This window comes from Rana temporaria, chromosome 4 (assembly GCF_905171775.1).
Source record: "Rana temporaria chromosome 4, aRanTem1.1, whole genome shotgun sequence".
NCBI classification, from domain to species: domain Eukaryota; kingdom Metazoa; phylum Chordata; class Amphibia; order Anura; family Ranidae; genus Rana; species Rana temporaria.
In genome coordinates, this window is record NC_053492.1 from 451,397,551 (window position 1) to 451,424,879 (window position 27,329).

The 27,329-nt window shown below is 46.5% G+C and overlaps 1 protein-coding gene across 3 annotated transcripts in view; it reads left to right on the plus strand.

Annotated features, from left to right (window-relative positions):
- Positions 1-27,329, plus strand: part of TTC7A (tetratricopeptide repeat domain 7A) — a 489,583-nt gene that overhangs the window by 161,580 nt on the left and 300,674 nt on the right. The gene's annotated exons all lie outside the window — the stretch shown is intronic.

The window sequence follows — 27,329 nt, forward strand, 5'->3', positions numbered from 1 at the left end:
AAATGATAAATGGTTTTCAAAATGTTTTACAAATACACCTGCTGACAGCTGATGACTCATTGGTTGTTAAGGACACAGCGGCTGGCTTCCTGGTCCACTCCTTAGCAACAAGATATATACAGTATTTTGTTGAAAGAGAAAAAAATGCATTAAAAACGAGCGTTTAACAAAGGCAAAATGTGCCTGAAAAACGGATCAAGGGCAGCCCGCATAGATGTGAACCTAGACTTAGGCCCGGTGCACTGCGGGGTTAAACCACGGGTGGAGAACACAAGTGGCAACCTGTTAAACTCTAAGAAAGGCTCACAGCTCGTGTCCAGTGTGCACGGGGCCTAAGCCACTAACCACAGACACCGTTTGACGATTCGGTAATTGCTACAGCCATGTCATTTCACAACCCAGCATGGGCGTAAATAAAAATCCTCTAAGCAACAAGTCTGAACATTTAGCTATGACTAAGCATTGAAGTTCGATGTGAAACGCGTCAGCTGTTTTGTTCCCACTGCATGCTGTTTCTTGTAGTGCATTTTCCTTTTTTTACCCAATAACGGGCATGTCTTTTTTAGACATTGGAGTGCGGCTGTCCATATATTTTCCTTCCTCTGAACATTTAAACTTGAAATTTCCCATTTTGTCTTCTCTCAAAGTTCCAAGAATAAAGCACTTTTCTCTGAAGTTACATCACAGCTGATAGTAGTCTGTGAAGTTTGTATTTCCTCGTGGGTGAAATCTGAGAGTGAGATGTAACCGAGCTGTGCCTCAAAATACCAGCTCCGCTATTTGATGTCACTTTGCCAAACGCCGTCCTGCTGCATTCTCATTAAGTGAACATGACACAATGAATCATCTTATGTCATATCGTCCACTGCAGGGTTTAAATAGCTCCCCGCAAATAACTCTTCCACAGGAATCCAATACAGCCGTCGCCTTGTAAATTATTATATCCCCCTAGTCAGGACTGCTGAGCTCGTCATATCGGATTTGACAAAAAGACAATGAAGACCGCAGCTCGGGTAGAAATGCACACTGGGGAGCCGGGAACGGAACTGCCAGCTAGTCCCCGCTTCCATGGACAGAGTCCGGTCAATAGGCCGATATATCTCAATTACATTCTTTTCATTAAGGCTTTGATTTGGAAGAGAAGTTAGTTCATGAATTAATTCAGGGATGCATATAAAGACAATTTAGGAGATAATGTGAAGAGAAGATATTCATATCTATAAGCAAAACGATTTTAATTTTTTTTACTTTTTGCATGGTATAGGGCAGTCATTTTCTCCAGAGATTGCTAGGGGGTTCCTTGAGTTGTGGCTGACTGACCTTCCATTTGATGGTGTCCAGATAGTTCTGCTGCCAATGCCACTCTTTTTGATCTAATATAGTAATTTTCAACCAGGGTACCAACTAGCCCTAGGGTCCCTCCAGTGATTGCTAGGGGTTCCTTGAGTTGTGCCTGGTTGACCGCTTATTTGATAGTACCAGGTCTTTTTACACCTGGGCAGCAAGGCACCAATTATAGGTTTAGCTGGTTGCAAGGATGGCATACTTTCACTTGACCACCACCGTAAGAGGCATTTTCCACTTTGATCCTCAATGAGTTGGTTGTAGTAAGGGTTCATCAAAACCTGAAAAGTAGGGGTTCCTCTGGGGTAAAAAGATTAAGAAGGACTGGTATTGGGAATGGTTAGAAATTATGTTGAGATTTTTGCTCTGAATCTTGGTGATTCTATTGGTCAGCTCCTTGGGCACCATGTCTATTACACTTGAAAGCCTTTTATATAGGATTTCCTTGGTTTCCTTGAATGAGGTAGGTCTCCAGGTCCCCACACCTGTTGATGAGGCTTGGGACTGTAGAATGTGATAATGCATGTACAAAGCTAATGTCATTGTGGGCCGCATCAGCATTATGATTGCCCTCAAAAGGGCCTGTTGTATCCGTAAGATTAGATGTCCAGCGCATCCCCTCCCCATATATTAGATGTCAAGAGCCACCCCACCATCAGAAGTTGAGTCCCCCACTCTCCCTTACATCATAGTGCACCCCCCTTTCCTTATGCTGCTGCTGGGAAGAAGCTGGATGCATTGCTTGAAAGCAGAAAGTAACGGTATGGAGGAGGACCAGAGGAGTGCTGGAGCTGCAGGAGAGGTATGAGGGCCACATGAAATGGCCTGGACAGCCGGATTCGCCCCGCGGGCCTTGTGTTTGACACCTGTGTACTAGAGACAAAATACGAATTGGCATGTCTTTGGGAGGAAACTCATGCAAGCACAGGGAGAATATACAAACTCCAGGTATATAATGTATGTCTTGGCCTAAAACAGTGGTCTCCAAACTTTGGCCGAGGGCTGGAGGTGGCCCTTTGCGTGCTTTTATCTGGCCCTTGGGGCACTGCATCTCCAACTTACACCAATGATAAGAAAACCATTTTTCACACTGACACAATCAATGAGGCCATTGTTTACCCCCACTGATACCAACAACGGGGCATTCTTTACTCCCACTGGCCACAGTATGGCCCCCCTAAAGCCTGAAGAACATTAAACTGGCCCTTTGCTTAGACAGTTTGGAGACCCCTGGCCTAGATTTTAACCAAGGACCCTAGTACTGCAAGGCATAGGTGCTAACCACGAGTGCCCCATGCACACTGCGTGTTTAGCCACTGTGTATGGGGCTCTTGGGTTTAGCTACAGAAAAAGGCACAGGAGGCAACCTGTTAAACTTTGACAACTCCTGTGGCTGGATGGTGTATCGGGTGGTACTTACAGTTAGAGTAGTATGTGCCTAGGGGCAAATGCCCAGAATGCAGAGTTCCAGGCTTTGTCCCTGATCCCATCTTGCACTAAACATAAGTAAAGCTAGGTCAAGTGTGCATTGGGCCTAAGACTCTGTGCCACCCAGGTTTTTATTGCTGTCTGTTATCCCTTCTGGGGAGAATCACTCTCTTTATTTTCACTTGTACAGAAAGAGAAATGCGAAATCAAAAATGTTACAGTTGTCACCAGAACAGGGGATGAAGGGAAATCTTCCAACAGGAACACCTGATCCGGTGATAACATTGAGGTGGTTTGCCCTTAGGTTGGAGAAATTTCAGTTTATTTCCTGTTTTGTATTCAGGAGAGACGTAAAGGCAAAGCTCTGCAATGAGACATAGACAGGCCTTCAGCTCTTACCTACTCTATGCAAAATAAAAATAATTTTTGTTGACCCTACTGTAGATATACTTGCATTCCAGTATACCAGCTGCGTATATAAAACCATCAATGCCATACTGTATAACTAGGTCAGTGAATTATTTTTCTTCATTTTGGTTAGGCTATACAGCTTGTTCACCAAACCACCCCAAGCCCATGGATTGGATAGTTAAATTATGTCTAAAGCCATATACTAAAGCTAGCCATATGCAGCTTGATTTTCTCTCTGCATATGTGGCACGTAAATAAGGGAGCCACAGGTGCAACATACAGCTTCCATTGCAATGAAGAGATGTTCCTCATCATATGAGGGTTTATGCCAACACTCGCAAAAGCTCACGAATGTACACTGGTGTAAAACCCTGGACAAAAACTGAAAGCGCTGTGCCTAGGACAAAACATGTCAGAATAGAACCTGTTCCTGCTGGCTTTATTAATAAAGGAAGAATATTATTTAGTGTAACGGAAGGGCCCGTGGGACCCAGAAGCTCCCCAATGCCTCATATGTGTAGATCACCCTGTGTCTCTAATGGGGGCACAGGGTGAATGAGAACCCCACTCGGTATATATTGTATATATTGTATATATATTGTGTGTTGGATGTAGTGTACTATAAAGCTTGCTGTGATTGCATTCTATTGTCTATTATGGTAATTAAGTCTGCTACTGTGAAATGTGTATTGAATCCAGACTAACTTCTAAGGATCTTTCATTGTGGCTTGTGCTAATTGACCCTGTATTGTGTGAAGGTCTATTGATGAAATGTGTATTGTGAGTTAACAGACAGCCTAAAGGTCAGGTGTATGAATTATCAGCTGTAGTTAATTAGCTCACGTAAATTAGGTCAGGAGCCCGGATACAGAATGTCTACTAAAAGATGTGTATTGGGGGGGCTTGTTAGGAACCATTGTCTGATGTTGTGGGTGGAGTTGGGTCATTGTTCATTTGGGTTACTGCAGTATTCTTTTTGTGTGTATATAAGAGCCTGCTTTCTCAATAAAGATTGGTCTTTTCTGTTGAACCTCAAACAGAGCTGTGTCTCGTTATTGGGGGAATTCGTATGGGTCTTGTTCGCCGGATTGTGGATTGTCGATAGCTGCCTTGTGTGCGGGAATGGACTATCCTAAACTGCTTTAACCCCTTTCCCATTTGGGGTTCCGTTACATTTAGCATCTTGGTGTGCTGCATTTATGTTTCTGGTACAATTGCCTGGTTGCCCATGATCTGCATCCAGGAATGTAAGCCTATGTTCATGTGGCAGTTTATGCCAGCACCAGTGTAAATCCTTGTTCATTGCAATGGGAGACTGTACGTTGCATCTGTGACTCTCTTACACCAGCTATGTATGCTCCATGCACGCTGTATTCCCTTTTGTGACCGTGTGCACCAAGCCTAAATTGACTTTTGTCAAGCTAGGTGGTGCTTGACAAAAGGGCTCAAATTTGAACTTGTCCATGGCCAGTCTCATCAGTGTATGTTGTACTTTATAAAGGCTCAAGGTTTTTTACCTTCATGCATTCTATGCAGCGCTTCCATTAATACTTACCTGAGCCCCATCTCAATCCAGCAGTATGCATGAGAGCAGCGGCTCTCCGTAGTTTCTGCCACCTCATTGGCTGGGACAGCAGCGGGAGTCATTGAGTACCATTAAAGTAATCCACAGCCAGTGAGCTAATGAGGAGAGAGCAGGGGCGGGGCCGAGCTGCACTCTGTGTGGGAATGAATAGACAGGGCAATGACTCAGGGGCCAGCCTGGTCGGGTGCCCCCATAGCAAGCTGCTTGCTATGGGGGCACTCGGCAGGAGGGAGGGCCCAGGAATGCCGGCAGGGGATCCGAGAAGTGAAGGATCTGGGCTGTTCTGTGCAAATCCACTGCACAGAGCAGGTAAGTATACTTCTGATTGGCTCCAGCAGGATAATGTCCCATGTCACAAAGCTCCAATCATCTCACCACTGGACAATGAGGTCCATGTACTCCAATGGCACCCACACTCACCAGATCTTATCCAATAGAGCACCTTTGGAATGTGGTAGAACAGGAGATTCGCATCATGGATCTGCAGCAACTGTGTAATGTTATTATGTCAATATGGACCAAAATCTCTGAGGAAAGTTTCTAACATCTTGTTGAATCTATGCCACGAAGAATTAGGGCAGTTCTGAAGGCAAAAGAGGGTCCAACCTGGTACTAGCAAGGTGAATCGAATAAAGTGGCCTGTGCGTGTATATTGCATAATATGCCAACAGTGACTGGACAAGGTCCTTTGTCACCCAAGGCAAGGATACCAAAGGGCTCCATTCTGAGCTGAAACAGACCCAGATTTTCTTTAGCATAGCTAAAATTTGGAAGTTAAAGGGGTTGTAAACCTTCATGTTTTTCCCCCCTCATGCATCCTATGCACTACACTTGCACTGTCTGCGACATCCCCCACCCCCGAGCCCCCGTTTTACTTACCTGAGCCCCGAATTTCCATGGGCACGATCCTGCGTCCATCTCTCCACATCTTCTTGGCTCTTCATTGGATAGATTGATAGCAGCACAGCCATTGGCTCCCGTTGCTGACAATCAAATCCAATGAAGCGGACACCGGGGCCGAGTCATACACTCGGCGGCTATGGACACAGACTGTTTGACACGGAAGTTCGCCCGCAAGGTAACCCCTTCGGGAGCGAGCTTCCCAGAGGGGGGTTGTCTATTGCGGTGAGGAGCCGGGAGAGCCACCGTGGGACCCCAGAACAGGAGGATCGGGGCCACTCTGTGCAAAACGAACTGCACAGTGGAGGTAAGTATGACATGTTTGTTTGTGAACCTTTAGGCCCCTTTCAAACTGGGGTTGTGAGGTGCGGTGGCGGTATAGCGCCGCCATACCATCGGAATTGCCATGGCGGTATTCGGCTGCTAGCGGTTTTAACCCCCGCTAGCGGCCAAATAGGGTTAATACCGCCGGCAATGCTTCTCTGCAGAGCAATGGAGGAGCAGTAAACACACCGCTCCTCTCACCGCTGAAAAGATGCTTCTAGCAGGACTTTTGGAGCAGTCCCGCCAGCGCATCGCCTCAGTGTAAAAGCACTCTGGCTTTCACACTGAGACTGCAGGGCAGGAGTTTTTCAGGCGGTATTTAGGCGCTGTTTTTAGCGATAAACCGCCTGAAAACTCCTCAGTGTGAAAGGGGTCTTCGTGTCACTTTAAAAATGTAAGTTGGAATATCTATCTCCCTGCGCTACGACAAAACCTGCCCCAGTTATCATAAATGGTGCTCAATAATAGGACCAGCGTGTCTGCATTGTGTGCAATGGCTCATGTAGGTAGATTCAGTGAGAGTTAGGCCGACTTATCTGTAGATAAGCCGGCCTAACTCAGAATCTACGCCAACGTATGTTTAAGCGTATGCTCAAACAGAGATACGCTTAAACATATCTAAGATACGACGGCTTGCGCCGTCGTATCTTAGATTGCAATTTTTCGGAAGGCCGCTAGGTGGCGCTTCCATTGCGGTCGGCGTAGATTATCTAAATGAGTTTGTACGCCGATTCACAAACGTACGCCCGGCCGCCGCAGTCGATTTATGCCGTTTCCGTAAGGCCTTAGGAGGCCTAAAGTTATTCCACCTATTAGGTGGAATAACAATGTTAAAGTATGGCCGCCGTTCCCGCCGCAAGGTTCAAATTTTTTACGTTGTTTGCGTAAGTTTTCCGCGAATCGGGAGTTACGTCGTTTACGTCCACGTCAAAATCAAAAGGCCCGTACGGCGTACTTAGCCGCAATGCGCACTGGGAAATGTAGGCGCCTGGCGCATGCGCAGTAGCTAAAAGACGTCAAAAACATGAGGTCAAGCCTCATTACCATTAAACACGCCCTCCTCCAACCCATTTGAATTAGGCGCCCTTACGCCCGCCGCGTTTACACTACGCCGCCCTAAGTAAGGAGGCAAGTGCTTTGAGAATCATGTACTTGCCTCTCTTACTTAAGGCGGCGTAGTGTAAACACGCTAGGCTCCGCCGCCGCAAATTAGCGCGCCCCTACCTGAATCTACCCAATAGTTTCCAATAAGTCACAGAAGCATTCATTTTTGCTTAAGCCTTATGGAGCATTATTTATAATTTCAAATGGTGCTTGCAAAAAAAAAAAAGACACTAGTAAACAACTTTACGCGTTATTGACAGCTGCAATGACATAACCCCATTCACTTTGTGAGCTCAGAACCCAGGCGGGGGGCTAGTAGTGAAATGGTTTTGAATAACGGACGGGTGCTAGAAATAGTCAAGGCCTTATAAGGGTAAGTGGGGAATCCTTCTCTTCTACAATCCCCTCTGTGCAGTGTTTCATATGCAGTCCCAAAGGATTCCTGTCGTAGTCTCTGCAATGCGTCACGCTGCTGCTGGAAGCCGAGCAGTTTACAGTGTGTTGAATGTGTGCCGACCAAAGCATTAGGGACAGGGCTCCTTCAGAGCAAGCTATCGGTCATAATAAAATGCAGTGGGTGTGGAGATAGGGGAATTTCAGCATCGCCCTTTGTGTCTAGATCCGCATTCTAAAACTGAATTTATAGGACGCGGCTCTCTGCTAGAGACAACTGGCTCTATCCTGCTGCTGCCATCATTTCATCATGGTGAAATGGGATCTGAGAATTAGAGGGACATGTTGATTAGCACTGCAGGGATATGTCATGCATGCAATAGCTCCTGTACAAGACAGATTAGCAGCAGATGTAGTGACAAGTTTTAGAGCTGCTACTTAGGGCACGCCGAGTCCTTGTCATTTTTTCGGATGTCACATTAAAGTGAACATTTCCCAAACACGTAAACATACCTGTACTTTCCTATTCTGCTCCATAAGTTGTTTTACATTCACTCACTGAACATCCTGGCTGGACAGACTAAACAGTGGGGTAGATTCAGGTAGCTTTGCCCATTTTTTACGGAGGCGCAGCGCACCGGTTTGCCGCTGCGCCTCCGTAAATTTCCTGCGCTATGCTTGATTCACGGAGCAGTAGCTCCGTAAATTGCATGTGCGCTCCGGAAAACTGCCCGGCGTAAGGGCGCGTAATTTAAATGATCCCGTAGGGGGCGTGGATCATTTAAATACGCCGAGCGTAGTGCGCATGCTCCGTCGGGAAACTTTCCCGACGTGCATTGCGGTAAATGACGTCGCAAGGATGTCATTTGCTTCAAAGTGAACGTGAATGGCGTCCAGCGTCATTCACGATTCACTTACGCAAACGACGTAATTTTTCAAAAACACGACGCGGGAACGACGGGTATACGTAGCATTGGCTGCCCCTGCTATAATATCAGGGGCAGCCTTACGCAAAAACCGACGTACGCAAACGACGTAAACAGCGTACGCAGGGCTCGCGTAGGGTTGTGAATCGGCGTTAGTATGCAATTTGCATACTATACGCTGACCACTACGGGAACGCCCCCTAGCGGCCATCGTAAGAATGCAGCCTACGATATGACTGGCATAAGAGCCTTATGCTAGTCATATCTTAGGCCCCATACACACGGGAGGATTTATCCGCGGATACGGTCCAGCGGACCGTTTCCACGGATAAATCCTCTGAAGGATTTCCGCGGATTTCTATGCGATGGAGTGTACACACCATCGCATTGAAATCCGCGCCGAAATCCTCTGGCGATGACGTGTCGCGCCGTCGCCGCGATTATGACGCGGCGACGTGCGCGACGCTGTCATATAAGGAATTCCACGCATGCGTCGAATCATTACGACGCATGCGGGGGATCCCTTCGGACGGATGGATCCGGTGAGTCTATACAGACCAGCGGATCCATCCGTTGGGATGGATTCCAGCAGATGGATTTGTTTGGCATGTCAGCAAATATTCGATCTGCTGGAATCCATCCCAGGGGAGATATATCCGCGGAAACAGATCCGCTGGCGTGTACACACCATAGGATCTATCCGCTGAAACCCATTTGCTGGGATTTTTCAGCGGATGGATTCTATCGTGTGTACGGGGCCTCAGGCTGCAGTCGGCGTAACGAGGTTCCTGAATCAGGAGCATTCGAAACGCCGGCGCAAGTAAGCAATTGCGCTGCGTAACTATGGTTACGCAGACGCAATTGCTTTTTGAATCTGGGCCAGTGGCGTTACCAATATGCCTACTTAGGGCCAGATTCTCAAAGGAGATACGCCATCGTATCTCTGAGTCTGAGCCGTCGTATCTATGCGCCTGATTCATAGAATCAGTTACGCGTAGATTTCTATTAGATCCGACCGGCGTAAGTCCCTTACGCCTTCGGATCTTAACTGCATATTTACGCTGGCCGCTAGGGGCGTGTACGCTGATTTTCGCCTAGAAATATGTAAATCAGCTAGATACGCAAATTCACGAACGTACGCCCGGCCGAAGCAGTACAGATACGTAGTTTATGTTAGGCTTTTCCCGGCGTAAAGTTACCCCTGCTATATGGTGGCGTACATGCGGCGTACCAATGTTAAGTATGGACATCGTTCCCGCGTAAAATTTTGAAAAATTTACGTTGTTTCCGTAAGTCGTCTGTGAATGGGGCTGGACGTCATTTACGTTCACGTCAAAACCAATATGTCCTTGCAGACTGTCAGAAAGGTTTGCCGGCCCAGTGCACGGGCCTGCAGCGCAAAACCATCTGGGACCTGGCTTCTTCTATCCGAGCTGATGATGACATATTCGGCCCCAAAAAGATGGCTGCCCCACCAGGGCGAGAGCAATATCGGTAATGTCGGCAAGTCTGTGACCGATACAGATTCTTAAAAAAAAATGAATATCCCCCTCGATAACCGGCTGCACCGATAATCGGTCAACCCCTACTTTTTACACTTTGCATTTCTATGTACAACATTTAGCTTGAAAATACATATAACATATCACATCCCTTGCTCTCCATGTCTGTAAAATACTGATTAAAGTTCTACTTTATAAATCACACATAATGTACAAGTCGCTGCCTAAAACAAACAGGTTTGAGGTCCCCTCTGAATAAACTTGTACGCTGTAACAGTCACAATAGCAGAAGATATTTGTATTTGTTTTTCTTATAATTCCAATTACATAAGTACACATTGGGGACTTTCTACACTTCATTGTGCTGAATACTGAATGGGATTTAGTTACCTTAGCAATGTACTCCGTGTGTGGCATGTATTGTGTGCTCTGCTTAAAGGGGTTGTAAAGGTATTTTTTGTTTTAAATAACAAACATGTCATACTTGCCTCCACTGTGCAGTTCGTTTTGCACAGAGTGGCCCCGATCCTCGTCTTCTGGGGTCCCTCGGCAGCTGTCTCGGCTCCCCCCCCCCCGCAAGAGCTAACCCCCTTCATGGGAAGCGCTCTCCCAATGGGGTTGTGATTTCGCACAGCCGTAAAACTGCAGCGGCTGGTCGGCTAGTGGTTAATGGCATCCCCCCCACACAAAATATTGACACTTTGGGCCCAATTTAGAAATTTTCACTTAGGGGTGTACTCACTTTTGTTGCCAGAGGTTTAGACATTAATGGCTGTGTGTTGAGTTATTTTGAGGGGACAGCAAATTTACACTGTTATAAAAGCTGTACACTCATTGGCCCAGATTCAAGAAGCAATTGCGCCTGTGTAACCATAGGTTACACGGCGCAATTGCTTACTTGCTCCGGCGTAGCGAATGCTCCTGATTCAGGAACATCGCTACGCCGACTGCAGCCTAAAATCTGCGTGGCATAAGGCTCTTATGCCACGCAGATTTTAGGCTGCATTCTAGCGATGACCGCTAGGGGGCGCTCCCATTGTGATCTGTGTATAGTATGCAAATTGCATACTAACACCGATTCACAACGTTGCGCGAGCCCTGCGTACGCAAATTACGTAGTTTGCGTACGTTGGGTTTCGCGTAACGTTACACATCCTAATAGCAGGCGCAGCCAATGCTATAGGATACCCACGTTCCCTGCGTCGCAGCGTTCGAATTTTACGTCGTTTGCGTAAGTGAATCGTGAATGGCGCTGGACGCTATTCACGTTCACTTTGGAGCAAATGACGTCCTTGCGACGTCATTTGCCGCAATGCACGTCGGGAAAGTTTCCCGACGGAGCATGCGCTGTACGCTCGGCGCGGGAGCGTGCCTAATTTAAATGATTCCCGCCCCCGGCGGGATCATTTACATTGCGCGTGCTTACGCCCTCGCAATTTATGGAGCTACTGCTCCGTGAATCGAGGGCAGCGCAAAATATTTGCGTGGGCGCAGGGCAAAATCGTTGCCCTGTGCCTGCGCAAATCTACTTGAATCTGGGCCACTACTTTACATTGTAGCAAAGTGTCATTTCTTCAGTGTTGTCACATGAAAAGATATAATAATATATTTACAAAAATATGAGGGGTGTACTCACTTTTGTGAGATACTGTGTATATGTGATTCTGAGCACATGGGCCACCCCTTCTATAGGGCGGTCATTAAGTGGTGAGACATAAATAAGTAATTAGCCCTTGCAGTGCGGGCACAACCCCATTCCAAGGGATCATTTTTTATTTACCCGGAGTTGGGCTTTAACCACTTCCCGCCCGGTCAATAGGAGATTGACGCCCGGGAAGTGGTTCTGAAATCCTGACTGTACGTCTATTGACGTCCTGCAGGATTTCAGCGCGGCGATCAGTGATGCGGGGTGTCAGTCTGACACCCTGCATCTCAGATCTCGGTAAAGAGCCTCCAGCGGAGGCTCTTTACCACGTGATCAGCCGTGTCCAATCACGGCTGATCACGATGTAAACAGGAAGAGCCGTTCATGGCTCTTCCTCACTCGCGTCTCACAGACACGAGTACAGGAGAGCCGATCGGCGGCTCTCCTGACAGGGGGGGTTCGCGCTGATTGTTTATCAGCGCAGCCCCCCCTCGATTGCCCACACTGGACCACCAGGGAAGGGCAAAACAAAATAAAAAATAAGGGGCAATAAAAAAAAAAGTCAGTAATAAAAATAAAAAAAGGGCAGTAAAAAAAAGATGCCAATCAGTGCCCACAAATGGGCACTGACTGGCAACATGGATCCATCAGTGCCACCCCTCAGTGTCCATCAGTGCCACCCCACAGTGTCTATCAGTGCCACCCCTCAGTGCCCATCCATGCCCAGTGCCCACCTATCAGTGCCCATCTGTGCCACCCATAAGTACCCATCAGTGCCACCCATAAGTACCTATCAGTGCCGCCCATGAGTGCCCATCTGTGCCGCCCATGAGTGCCGCCCATGAGTGCCTATCAGTGCCGCCCATGGGTACCCATCAGTGCCACATACCAGCGCCGCCTATCAGTGCCCATCAGTGCCACCTTATCGGTGCCCATCAGTACTACCTCATTGGTGTCCATCAGTGCCGCCATATCAGTGTCCGTAATTGAAAGAGAAAACTTACTTATTTACAAAAAAATGTACAGAAAAAAAATAAACTCAGGCCCGGATTCACAACGGAGTTCCGACGGCGTATCTCCGGATACGCCGTCGTTACTCTGAGTGTGGTGGGTCGTATCTATGCGACTGATTCATAGAATCAGTTACGCATAGATTTCCCTAAGATCCGACCGCCGTAAGTGTCTTATCTTAGGCTGCATATTTACGCTGGCCGCTAGATGGCACTTCCGTATATTTCCGCGAGGAATATGCAAATTAGGTAGTTACGCCGATTCAGAAACGTACGTCCGCCCGGCGCAATTTTTTTACGTCGTTTACGTTAGGCTTTTTCCGGCGTAAGGTTACACCTGGGTCTATGAGGCGTACGCAATGTTAAGTATGGACGTCGTTCACGCGTCAAATTTTGCAAATTTAACGTCGCTTGCGTAAGTCGTTCGCGTATAGGGCTGTACGTAAGTTACGTTCACGTCGAAAGCATTGACGATTTGCGGCGGAATTTCGAGCATGCGCACTGGGATTATAAAGGTAAATAAATAATAATAAAAAAAAAAACATGTCTACTCTTATCTGCTGGAATGGCACAGAGTGGCCCAGAACCTTCTCTTTTTGGGTCCCCCGTCGGTGCTCCTGGCCCCTCCCCTCTGTCCAGTGCACCCATGGGAAGCTGTTTCCATTGAGGCAGACAGCGGGACTCGGCCCCGCCCCCCCAGTCACTGGCTTTGATTGACACTGGCTTTGAATTTCGAGCATGCGCACTGGGATTCTTTCACGAACGGCGTGGGGTCACACTAAATTTAAATAAAACGATGCCCACATCATCCCCATTTGAATTACGCGGGCTTACGCCGGACCACATGCGTTACGCCGCCGTAACTTAGGGCGCAAGTTCTTTCTGAATACGGAACTCGCGCCCTAATTTGCGGCGTAACGTATCTGATAAAAAAGGTGATCAAATACCACAAAACGAAAGCTCTATTTGTGGGGAAAAAAGGACGGCAATTTTGTTTGGGTACAGTGTAGCATGACCGCGCAATTGTCATTCAAAGTGCGACAGCGCTGAGAGCTGAAAATTGGCCTGGGCGGGAAGGTGCGTAAGTGCCTGGTATGGAAGTGGTTAATTATGGCCATCTTCTATTTCACTACAACTTTCCTATGTATACTCTCATAGATGCAGCTTGGAACAGCCTGGTGTACGAGAGCAGCGGAGGAAGTTGATGACATTGGCTTTCCTTGCGCTTGCTTAGCTTAGCCGGGTTGCTAGGAGACCAGCGCCAGAGAAGTATGTTTGTCTTTGCCTGGTCGCCAGGAGCCTTGGGAGAGAAGATTCCTCTTATGGCTCCATATATAGAATCATCCAGGGAATGAAATTTGAAAATATTAACTGTTTCCTTTGGAGAACGATGTCATTGGAAAGGTCAGCAGTCTTGGGTCTGCGCAGAGATGAGCCTTTTAAAGAATAATTACTTTTTGAAGCATGCAGGGAATATCAAAAGGGGGTCCTTGGTTAGGAAATCGATCTTAGAGCGAGATGTATATGCATTATATCAATGAGGATGTCCTTAACCACTTCAGCCCCGGACCATTTTTCTGGCCAAAGACCGGGGCACTTTTTGCGATTCGGCACTGCGTCGCTTTAACAGACAATAGCGCGGTCGTGCGACGTGGCTCCCAAACAAAATTGACGTCCTTTTTTTCCCCACAAATAGAGGTTTCTTTTGGTGGTATTTGATCACCTCTGCGGTTTTTATTTTTAGCACTATAAACAAAAATAGAGCAACAATTTTGAAAAAAAAACAATATTTTGTACATTTTGCTATAAAAAATATCCCCCAAAAAATATAAAAAAAAAACGAATTTCCTTATCAGTTTAGGCCGATATGTATTCTTCTACATATTTTTGGTAAAAAAAATTGCAATAAGGTTAGCGCAAAAGTTATAGGCCCAGATTCTCATACATTAGCGTTGCTCCTGGGCAGCGTAATGTATGAGCTCTACGTTTCACCGCCGCAGGTCTACAGGTTTAAATCCTGATTCTCAGAACACTTACCTGTAAACTTGCGGCGGTGTATCGTTAGATTGCTCGGCGCAAGCCCGCCCAATTCAAATGGGGCGGGCACCATTTAAATTAGGCGCGCTCCCGCGCCGAGCGTACTGCGCATGCTCCGTCGGGTAAATTACCCGACGTGCATTGCGCTAAATGACGTCGCCCCGACGTCATTTGCCTAGATGTATACGTAAATGGCGTCCAGCGCCATTCACGGACGTCTTACGCAAACGACGTAATTTTGATTCAATTCGACGCGGGAACGACGGCCATAGTTAACATTGGTTGCCCCTGCTAATAGCAGGGGCAACCTTACGCGTCGGGTACGCTACGCAAACGACGTTAATTCGCTGCGTCGACCTCACGTATGTTCGGGAATCGCCGTACTTACCTCATTTGCATAGACGACGGGGAAAAGCGACGATGCGACACCTATCGGCGGGAAAAAAAATTACTTTTAAGATCTGACAGCGTAACAGCCTTACGCTTGTCAGATCTAATGGGTACCTATGCGCAACTGATTCTAAGAATCAGTCGCATAGATACCCGGGGGCCAGATGAGGTGTTTCAACGGCTCTAATGGTGTTGCGCCGCCGTAACGCCTTCGAGAATCTGGGCCATAGTGTCTACAAAATGATGATATATTTATGGCATTTTTATTATTATTGTTATTTTTTACCAGTAATGGTGTTGGGCGGGGGCGGCGTCGGCAGTAATGGCGTTGAATTGGAAGTGGGATGGGGTAATGGCGCTGCCCTACTTATAAACTGTATCAAATTGTAGTTGTGAACAGTGACCCTGAGGGGTGCGTATATAAGTGTAGTGATTATAAAGCCAGCATAAATTGTGAAAACAGCAACTGAATACCAGCTAAATACTAAGTGTAATAACAGTAACTAGGTGCTGGCATGCAAAAGTAAACCAAAAACACATACAGTTATATAACAATCAAATAAACCAAACTGTGCTGTCACTGGTAGGCTGTAGGCTAGCCTGTGTGTGTTTCCACTAGGTGAGTGTTATACACTCATATGAAAAATCATAATCATAAGGAAAAATATATAATACAAAAAATCCAATAATATAGTGCGGTGAGAAAAACAGTTCTTCATAAGATAATAAATATAATGTAATAAAAATAGTCCAATGATATAGTGCAATAAAGAAGACAATCTTCATGAAAATAAATTATAACTAAGTACAAAGTCCATCCAAGGAATGATAGAATCCGTGCTTGCAAAGGTGCACCTATAAAGGTGGGTGCTCAAATGAACATTAGTGAGAATTCCACGCAGTGGTCGCGGTGCTCCCCCTCTTGGGTCCCCACTCACCAGAGGCACTAACCCCTACAGGGGTAAAGTGCAAGAAGTATGCCTCCGACGGCTCTGGGATCTCCCACGGCTCCTCTGTTGTACTTGGGGCCTCCTTCACTTCTTAATGGTGGTATACCGGATCCAGGGGTAAAGGTTGTTTTTATTGGTCCACAGTCTTTGTAGGTGCCTACCCGGCACTAGGACTGCATGCGCTGAATAAGGGCTCTGTCTGGATGTGTACAGATCGATCGCGGTGCGGGGAGTCCCAATCAGATGCGATGGCGTCTAGGTGCGGGGTCAGCTGGGGAGCGAAAGATGTGGGATGGCGTTGAACAGCGTTTTTTAGCGGGACTGCAACATTTTTGACACTTTTTTGGGACCAGTGACATTTTTACAGCAATCAGTGCTAAAAATAACCACTGATTACTGTATAAATGACACTGGCAAGGAAGATATTAACACTAGGGGGCGATCAAGGGCTTAAAGTGTTTCCTAGGGAGGTGTTTCTAACTGTGGGGGATAGGGGACTCACTGAAGGAGGAGACAGATTGCTGTTCTTAATCACTAGGAACAGCAGATCTCTCTCTCTCATCCCTTGTCAGAACGGGGATCTGTCTGTTTACATTGAATCTCTGTGGAGCTATTGCCAATAAAGGCACCGCCGTACACTTACGGCGTTCCGCGCAGCCGTGCCAACCTGCCGCAGTATAATGTCGGCAAGTGGTTAAAGTGGTTGTAAATCCTAAATATTTTTTACCTTAATGTATCCGGCATTAAGGTAAATTTTTTTTAGGTGTCAGCATCTCCCCTTAACCCCCCCTCCTTTACCTACCTGAGCCCTCATTTAATCCAGCACTGAGCACGTCTGCAGTTCTTCCCATCCCTTACTTCCGGGTCTTGTTGGCTTTGCTGGGCACTGGGAACCATTGGCTCCCCAAGCTGTCAATCAAAGCCAGTGACTGGGGGGCGGGGCCGAGTCCCGCTGTCTGCGTCAATGGAAACGGCTTCCCATGGGTGCACTGGACAGAGGGGAGGGGCCAGGAGCACCGGCGGGGGACCCAAAAAGAGGAGGTTCTGGGCCACTCCAGCAGGTAAGAATAGACATGTTTTTTTTATTTACCTTTATAATCACTTTAAGTTCCTGAAGTTGCTTGCGATATGTTTTATCCTCCAGACTTTTCACCATTTTTGTTTCCCGTCTCTGGACTCGTTCTGCATTTAGGCAGATTTTTAGTAAAGGTGAATACACCGATCCTCTGGATTTAAAATATTCATGGCAAACACATTCACACTTAGGCCCATTTCACACTGGTGCGCGATGTGCGGTGATGGTATCGCGCCGCTGTTTTTAGCAGCGCTATACCGTCGGAATGCGGTGGTATTCGGCCGCTAGTGGTGGTATTAACCTCCGCTAACGGCTGAAAAAGGGTTAATGCCGCCCGCAATGCGCCTCTGCAGAGGCGCATTGCCGACGGTATTACGGTGCTGTCCCATTGTTTTCAATGGGAAGGAGCAGTGGAGGAGAGGTAAACACACCACTCTTCTCACCGCTCCAAAGATGCTGCTGGCAGGAGATTTTTTGTCCTCCCGCCAGCGCATCGCCTCAGTATGAAAGCCCTTGGGCTTTCACATTGAGACTGCAGAACAGGATTTTTTCAGGCGGTATTTAGGCGCTAAACCGCCTGAAAAACTCCTCAGTGTGAAAGGGGCCTTAGGCTCGGTTTCCCCTAGTGCGACTTATCATGCGAGTTGGGACTGCAAAGTCGCTTGACAAGTCGTTCCCCATGATTTACAATGAGTACCGTTCCTATCTGTGCGACTTCAAAGTAGTCCCTGCAATACTTTGGTCCCACTTTGATGCGACTTGAGGTCCAGGACCTCAAGAATACACAGGCATTGCTTCAAGTTACGGTAGAATCGCGGCATAAAATTGCGCGCCTTTGGGGTTGCATTAGTGGAAATGGAAAGATGAGCGGATTCTCTCTGGTTTCTGGAGGCTCCTTCAGACAATGTCAGCCATTAGCTGTCCCGTTCTTGCTCATCCCCCAATCTCTATTTTGCATTTTTCATATCCTCATGGCATCGGTCAGTGTCGTTGTCTTTTTTTTCCCTCAAGCACACGAAGAGAAGCGTGTGAAAGAAAAGTCTCATGGAGAAACCCTTTTTTTATTTTATTAGAATGAGCTTAAGAAATAAACTATTTATAGATGGGATCGCAATGAAAGATGTGCTGCAGCGAGGACTTTGAAGATCTCCAGCTGTGTTTATTCATTATATCCTCGTTTGAGCAAAAGCGGCCTTAAAACGCCGGACAATTCTTGTATAGATTTAACAAAGTGGTAAAAAGTGCCAGTAATGAATATGTGCAAGCCTAGAGCAAATTAGATAATGCTGTCGTATTATCTGCAGAACACGTCTTTAAACCTTTTCCTTAGAACAACATCACTTCAATTAAATGTATTTACAGCTCTGTAGTTATTTGTATGTAGCTGTTCTACAAAATAATAGTATCTGAGCATCAATGCAGCCTGATCTGTGCCCATCTGCAGTCTCAATGCAGCCTGATCTGTGCCCATCTGCAGCCTCAATGCAGCCTGATCTGTGCCCATCTGCAGCCTCAATGCAGCCTGATCTGTGCCCATCTGCAGCCTCAATGCAGCCTGATCTGTGCCCATCTGCAGTCTCAATGCAGCCTGATCTGTGCCCATCTGCAGCCTCAATGCAGCCTGATCTGTGCCCATCTGCAGCCTGATCTGTGCCCATCTGCAGTCTCAATGCATCCTGATCTGTGCCCATCTGCAGTCTCAATGCAGCCTGATCTGTGCCCATCTGCAGCCTCAATGCAGCCTGATCTGTGCCCATCTGCAGCCTCAATGCAGCCTGATCTGTGCCCATCTGCAGCCTCAATGCAGCCTGATCTGCGCCCATCTGCAGCATTGCTCCTCACTGCAGCCTGATTAGTGCCCATCTGCAGCCTATACATTTACCAAAATGCCCTGCCTGTTCAGTGCCCATCTGCAGTCTCACCTTTCAGTGTCAGATCATACCTGCTGTCTGAGGGAAGAGGAGCGAGCGCCACTGAATTACATAGATCTCCTTCCTCTGTACTCGGCGCTCCGTCACTCACAGCCACACCTCCTGCCCCTGCTCATATGATAGACAGTACAGTGGTCCAATGCGGGGCCAGGAGGCGTGGCTGTGCGTGACAGAGCGCCGGATACACAGGAAGGAGATCACGGCTCTATGTAATTCAGCGGCGCTCGCTCCTCTTCCCTCAGACACCAGGGATCGGCGTATAAAACACACACGATTTTCCCCTGATTTTAAGGGGAAAAAAGTGTGTGTTATACCCCGATAAATACGGTATGTGTTTTTTATGCTCTTTAGCGCCACCCTTTTGGGCAAATTCTGCTAATGTTGTCTCAGTGTTGGTTCTGAGCATGCGTGTTTTTACTTTGGATTTTAGTTGGACGGATTTGTGTAAACACGCTCAGATAATCCGACATAACAGATTTATTTCCCAACAATTGGTGAGCATGAACAGCCAACATCTGTTGTCGTTAATTCCTCCAACAATTGTCTGATGGAGCATACACACGGATTATCCAACACAACACGTCCATCAGACAATTATTGTCGTAAAATTGGATCGTGTGTACGGGCCTTTACTCCACCAGCATGTGAAATTTGAACGATCTACATAAGGTATTACAAAAGCTATGGCCACTTTTGTAATACAGCCCTCGTAGATCCCCGTCATCATCAGCTTTTATGGGAAGGGTTAAATATTACAAAACAACATATTTTCCCCACAGCTTGTTCATAGCCCAGTGCAGTCACCAAAATGAGTCATATTCCACATGGATCATGTGAAACAATTACTGCGAGAATTGAGGCGTCCTTTCTGTGGTCTCCATAACTCTGTAGTGTTTTCAACTTATCACAGAATTGCAGTCCAGCTGGAGTATCACATCATCCCACATGGTTTGCTGATTACTGCGCAGTGCTGTAGGGTAGTATCATTTGGGACTATGGATGCTGAATTAGAAAATGTGCTCTGAGTCTATATTGGCACCACTCACTTAACTAGTAAACCGGTTTCTAAAAGTTGGAATTGGATTATCATATAATAATAAAAAGCAAACCCGAGAACAGAAGTGCAGGTGATGCGCAATGAAAAGCAAGAGTAGACTGAGCAGCAGAAGCAATCCTGTGTCCGTAGGTTTGAGATAGTGGTTCATTGCACTTGGCCTAAATATTAACCACTTAAAGCGGGAGTTCACCCTCGTTTTAGAGATGCATCTTCGCTGCCGCTTCCGGGTATGGTCTTCGGGACTGGGCGTTCCTATTTGATTGACAGTCTTCCGACAGGCTTCCTACGGTCGCATTTATCGTGTCACGAGTAGCCGAAAGAAGCCGAACGTCGGCGCGGCTCTATACGGCGCCTTCGCACCGACGTTCGGCTACTTTTGGAAAATCGTGACGCGATGTATGCGACCGTCGGAAGCCTGTCGGGAGACTGTCAATCAAATAGGAATGCCCAGTCCCGCAGCCCATAACCAGAAGCGGCAGCGAAGATGTATCTCTAGAACGGTAAGTACGGCTTCGATTTTAAAAATACTACCCGATTCCCCTTGACAAAATGAGCCTCAATCTAATGTTAAAAATTTTCATTTCCGGGTGAACCTCCACCTTAACCCCCGGACCATATTGCTGGTCAAAGACCAGAGCACTTTTTGCGATTCGGGACTGCGTCGCTTTTACTGACAATTGCGCGGTCGTGCGGCGTGGCTCCCAAACAAAATTGGCGTCCTTTTTTTCCCACAAATAGAGCTTTCTTTTGGTGGTATTTGATCACCTCTGTGGTTTTTAGTTTTTGCGTTATAAACAAAAATAGAGCGACAATTTTGAAAAAAAATAATATTTTTTACTGTAATAAATATCCCCCAAAAATATATAAAAAAAAAATTTTTTTCCTCAGTTAAGGCCCGATACGTATTCTTCTACATATTTTTCGTAAAAAAAAAAATCGCAATAAGCGTTTATTGATTGGTTTGCGCAAAAGTTATAGCGTTTACAAAATAGGGGGTATTTTTATGGCATTTTTATCAATATTTTTTTTTTTTTACTAGTAATGGCGGCGATCAGCCATTTTTTTTCGGTACTGCGACATTATTGCGGACACTTCGGACACTTTTGACACATTTTTAGGACCATTGGCATTTTTATAGCGATCAGTGCTATAAAAATGCATTGGATTACTATAAAAATGCCACTGGCAGTGAAGGGGTTAACATTAGGGGGCGGGGAAGGGGTTAAGTATGTTCCCTGGGTGTGTTCTAACTGTAGAGGGGGGGTGGCCTCACTAGGGGAAATCACTGATCTTCTGTTCATACATTGTATGAACAGAGGATCCGCATTTCCCCCCCTGACAGGACCAAGAACTGTGTGTTTACGTCTCTGTAACGAGCAATCGCTTGTGCCCGGCGGCAATCGCGCCCGCCAGGCACGCGCCCCTAGTGGCCTGCGAGAGAGCCGACGTAGAGCTACGGGCTCTCGCACCGGGGGGCCAACCTCCCGCCGTAAAACGACGTCGGCAGGTCGGCAAGTAGTTAAAGGAGAAGTACGGCCAAAGCTCATTTGGCCGTACTTCTCCTGATCACAGTAGTGCAGTTTGAATCTTCGGCTTCGGCCTAGAGTCCGTGGCCTTTTCCCAGGATCGTGGCAGACTAGGCCGAAGCCGCGGCCTCGCCTAAAAATCCTGCCCACAGCTCGTCGCGATCCTGGGAAAAGGCCGCCCTTCAGACAAAGAAAAAAAACATCTAGAAGGGAAATCGAAGGAAAAGGTAAGTGAACCAACAATGCACTAGCTTAAAGGAACCTATTTAAAAAATGTAAAACAAACCTTTGTAACCCCTCTAAGATGGCGCTGGCTTATTCCGGGAGGGACACATTTTCGAACTTCTTAAAAAAGTAAGAAATATGTTATTGGGGATGATTTATACTGTGTAATGTGTAGTAAGAACTTAATAAAATGGAACAGTTAAAAAGAAGCATCGGAGGGGGAGAGTTTACTACCGCTTTAAGCTGAGAAAGCCCCTCCTCCCATGAAGACTCCTGGGCCCGGATTCAGATAGAGATACGACGGCGTATCTCCTGATACGCCGTCGTATCTCTGAGTTCCGTCCGTCGTATCTATGCGCCTGATTCATAGAATCAGGTTCCACATAGATCTCCCTAAGATCCGACAGGTGTAAGTGACTTATACCGTCGGATCTTAGGCTGCAATTCCAGGCCGGCCGCTAGGTGGCGTTTCGTTTTTTGTACGCAACAAATATGCAAATGAGGAGTTCCGCCGATTCAGAAACGAACGCCCGCCTGGCGCTTTTTTTTTTTTACGTCGTTTGCGTTCGGCTTTTTCCGGCGTATAGTTACCCCTGCTATATGCGGCGTATCCTATGTTAAGTATGGCCGTCGTTCCCGGGTTGAATTCTGAATTTTTTACGTCGTTTGCGTAAGTCGTTCGCGAATACGGATGGATGTAATTAACGTTCACGTCGAAACCAATGACATCCTAGCGACGTCATTTGGAGCAATGCACGCTGGGAAATTTAACGGGCGGCGCATGCGCCGTTCGTTCGGCGCGGGGACGCGCCAGAGTTAAATGTTATACACCCCCTAGCCGCAGAATTTGAATTCCGCCGGGGGATTTATGATCCGCCGGCGCAACTTCAGAGGCAAGTGCTTTCTGAATACAGCACTTGCCTCAAAAACTTGCGCCGGCGGATCGTAAATCAGATAGGTTACGCGGATCTAAAGATCCACTAATCTATCTGAATCTAGCCCTTGGGATGTAGGACATCATTTTGGCCTAGGCCAGAAACCAGGAAGCAACTGAAGAAATGTAAAAAAAATTAAATAAAATAATATACCTTCCTATTTATTTACTAATGCTAGCAACATAGGGATTAAAAATAGTCAATGTTGATTGAGAGAGGTCAGTTCTGTTTTAAATACCGATCAGTGAAGGAAGTTGAGATCATTGTATCGCCGGTTTGTTGGCTCTGCAATGATTTTCAATTAGAACTCCGTAAAATGAAGTCACTTCTGTTCACAGGAAGGTGGAGATTCTTCTTTTTCTAATAAAAGTATATTTGTCCAGGGATTTCCAGCTTTAATTTGCTGGCGGTTTCAGATATGTGTGCACAGTTCTGTGTATTGAGGCCGGGAAGCTTTGGAATTGGTCGTAGTAAAGATAGAAGAGGGTGGATGGAGTAAGTAAAGCAGCTGGGGTGGGGGTCAGCTTATTCCCTTTCATTGTCCCCATAGACGCAATGTTATGATAGTGCGATAGATAGAATATTTGATCAATCTTTGTAATAACATTAAATTAAATTTATAGTGCCAGCTTACATTTTCTTTTTCTAACATCATCATTGTAATAACAATGCAAACAATAGTTATTTTTGACAATCCAATATAAGCTAACTTGAAAAAATCTTGTTGTGAGTGCTGCCTGTATGCTGGTCATCTCTTTCCACAACTTCCTGGATTCCCTGAATGCTTTGCAGCTTCTGCTCTATTTCTAAGGACTATGGGCCAGATTCTCGTACATCCTGCGGCGGCGTCGCGTAAGCTATTTACACTACGCCGCCACAACTTACAGGAGCAAGTGCCATATTCCCCAAACACTTGCTCCATAATTTGCGTCGTAGTGTAAATGGCCCGGCGTATGGCCGCGTAATTCAAAGGGGGCGGCTAGTATTCAAATTAAGCGCGCCCCCGCGCCGATTGAACTGCGAATGCGCCGGGCTGAAAAATAGCCCAGTGCGCATGCTCCAGCTCACGATGGAAAACGTCAATGACGCAGACGTGAGCGTCATTGACGTAAAGTCGTATTCAAGAACGACTTAGGAAAACGACGTAACCGACGGAAAAAGCCGACGCGGACCCAGCGCCATACTTAACATGGCATACGGCGGACTGGCGTAAGGTTACCCCTCATATAGCAGGGGTAACCTTACGCTTACGGAAACGACGTACGCGACGAGTACCCAACGCAAATTCGTTCGGGAATCGGCGTAACAGGCTCATTTGCATAGTCAAATGAGACCTCAACGTAAACGCCACCTAGCGGTCAGCGTTGTATTGCATTTAGGATCCGACGGTGTAAGTGACTTACACCAGTCGGATCCTAGCCTAATTCCGGTGTATCATTGTTTTGTGAATACAAAACAATGATACGCCGGCGGGAATTTCGAATTACGCCGGTGTATCTACAGATACACCGGCGTAACTCTTTTGAGAATCTGGCCCAATATATCCCATGGTATATTCCTGCACTGACTCCCCCTCCTGGACCTTTCCATCTATTAACCTCCCTGGCGGTATGATTCTGTCTGGAATTACGTACCAAAAGCGGTACAATTATTTGCAAGGAAATTTGGCATTTAATACTGTAGGCCTGTAATTCTTAGGAATAACTCACTTAAATCTGACCAAACAAGAGTCGAGTAGGCATCCCGGGTATGACATTTTTTTTAAAAACAAAATGATAAATTATAATATAATAAATAATTATAAATAATTATAACAAATAATAATATAATTATAATAAAAATTATTCAATAATGTAATCAAATCAAAATGACTGAAATTTGCTCAGTTGCAGAATTGTCGCTGTCATTATTTTTTTTTTTTATGATGAATTTCCCCACAAATCTCTATCGCACAATTCTGCAAGTGATTATAATTTATTATCGCTGTTTTCTAGCTGATCTAAAACTATTTTTGACATAAAGGGACACTTTTGGTTGCTATGGACAATCTACAGTTTGCAGGCAGAAAAAAAGGTTTTTATTATATAAAATGACATGTAGGACACTGGGCAGACCACTAGGGACAAGGGGGGTGTGTTTTTTTTACATACAGTACTGTAATCTATAAGATTACAGTATACTGTATGTATAGTGTTTGTTTACTTTTTTGAATTTGGCGCCGATCTCCGCTCCCGTGCGTCGTAACGTCGCAGGGAACGGAGATCGGCGGCACAGGAGGACGCTGTGTGAATCGAGCGAGGTCCCGCTCTCTCACACAGCACGGTGACATCGCTGGATCCAGGAGAAGGTAAGCCAACGCACGCTGCAGGCTCTGCATAGCTACCCCGAGCGTGACTCGGGGTTACTGATTATAGCAGAAAAAACCAACCCCGAGTCACGCTCGGGAATACCGCCAGGGGGGTTAAATCTTTTGTCCTTGTTGTTGTTTTAACTTTGGATAGTAAAACATGTTTTTTCTGCCAGTAAATACCTTATACAGCCCACTTCCTGCTTCTTGTCTGATAAAAGGCCTAGGCTTATGACATCATGAACAGCTCTCTCTCACTCTTGTGAGAGTTTGTTAGGAAGGGAGGGGGTTGGGTCATAAGAGGGCCAATGAAAGCTGCATAGCTGGAGGTGTGCCTCTGTGTAAATTAGGAAGTGAACAGACATCAGCTTCAGCTGCCCACAGTTAAAATGGATGCAGCCAGACTCAGTGGAGGGAGATTTCTGCAGCATATTTGGCAAGTACAGAATCACAGTATATAGAAAATAATATGCAAAGTGGTTGGAGGGAAGCTTCAGAATGGCAAAGATGTTTTTATTACAATATATGTCAGCAGACTGCAGTTCCTCTTTAACCACCTTAAAGTGTTTGTAAAGTCACTATGTGACTTTACATGTATCCCATGCAGGTTTGCTGCCATTAACAAAAGTGTAAGGCCTCGTACACACGATCAGTCCAAACCGATGATAACGGACTGAAGTTCAGTTTCATCGGTCCAAACCGATCGTGTGTACGCCCCATCGGTCTGTAGTCCTTCAGTCCAGAAACAGAGAACTTGCTTTAAAATTGGACCGATGGACGCCTGTCCGATGGGTCAAAACCGATGGTTAGTACGCAAAAGCATCGGTTCCAAACCCGGGCATGCTCAGAATCAAGTCGGCGCATGCTTGGAAGCATTGAACTTCATTTTTTTCAGCACGTCGTTGTGTTTTACGTCACCGCGTTGGACTCGATCAGTTTTTGAACTGATGGTGTGTAGGCACATCAGACCATCAGTCTGCTTCATCGGTGAACCGATGAAACTGAACTTCAGTCCGTTTTCATCAGTTTGGACTGATCGTGTGTACAGGGCCTAAGTGTTTGTTAGAAATGAAAAGGCTATATACTTTTCTGACACCGCTGTTGTGCGGTCACGTGATCCCCCTGTGCCGGCCGGTCTTGATCTAAAGAGAAAAGCGGGAGGGGCCGAGATTCCCCTCTGCTGGCCGGCTGTTGTCACAGGGGAATCTCGGCCCCTCCTGCTTCTCTCCATAGATCAAGGTCAGCCAGCACTGGGGATCATGTGACCGCACGACGGCGGTGTTAGAAAATATATTTTAAGGCCCTTTTCACACAGGCTTTCCGATAAGGTACGTCTGTCAGTTTTTCAGGCGGACCTGAGTGGACCCTCTATTCACCCCTGTGAAGGATGTCAGTGTAAATCTCCCTGCTTGGTTCATGTGTCACAAGCTATTGACATGTTAATGACCCTTCCTCAGCCAGCTCCCTAGTTCAAATGGTAATTGATTTATTGTGTGTGGGAAGGAGACCGGCCTTACTGTTTACAATGATTAGATAAGGGGCTCATGTTAATTATTCTGATTGCTTCATTGTGGTCAGGCTGTTACACCTAGTAATTAACTCCGCTGATGTCTTTATCTAAAGAAACGTGTCTGCATGGTCGGCTCCGACTTGTCTCCTATAATCTGTATGGGAAACCCCACTGTGTGAGGGGGGCGTTCCTAACAGGCTGTAACCACATATAAGCTGAGTTTTTGTGTCAATAAAGTGTCTTGTTCCAGCAGTAAGCTTGTCTCATGTGTGGCTTTCTGGGCGATTCCAGGGATATCCCTCCTCGTGGAATATTGGGGTGATTGTCGTTATGGGAAGAAGGGAACGTTGACGGGGATATCATACCGATACCGTCACAATTGGTTGGTAGCAGCGGGATTTTTCCCTTCTATTCCCCTTCACACCCGGATTCCAAGCAGACACTGGAAGAACTACTGGAAGTTCGTGGAAGGATCGCTAGCAACAAAACCAAGCGGGTCATCATAGCAGAATTAATGGAGCTAGACCAGGAGGACGGGATTGCAGCAACGCCAGCAGTACAAGAGATGGAGACACCAGTGATTCAGGAGGAGGAATCGCCAGCCAACAAGCTAATGAGAGAGAAGCTAGCGTGGTTCGGCCCGAACCCAACGCCGGATGTGGTTCTGAAAGTGATGGACCTGTTAGCGGAGGAGGCTAAACAAATAAGGGACGCAGAACTACAGAAGGCTAAAGAAATAAGGGACGCAGAACTACAGAAGGATAAACAAATAAG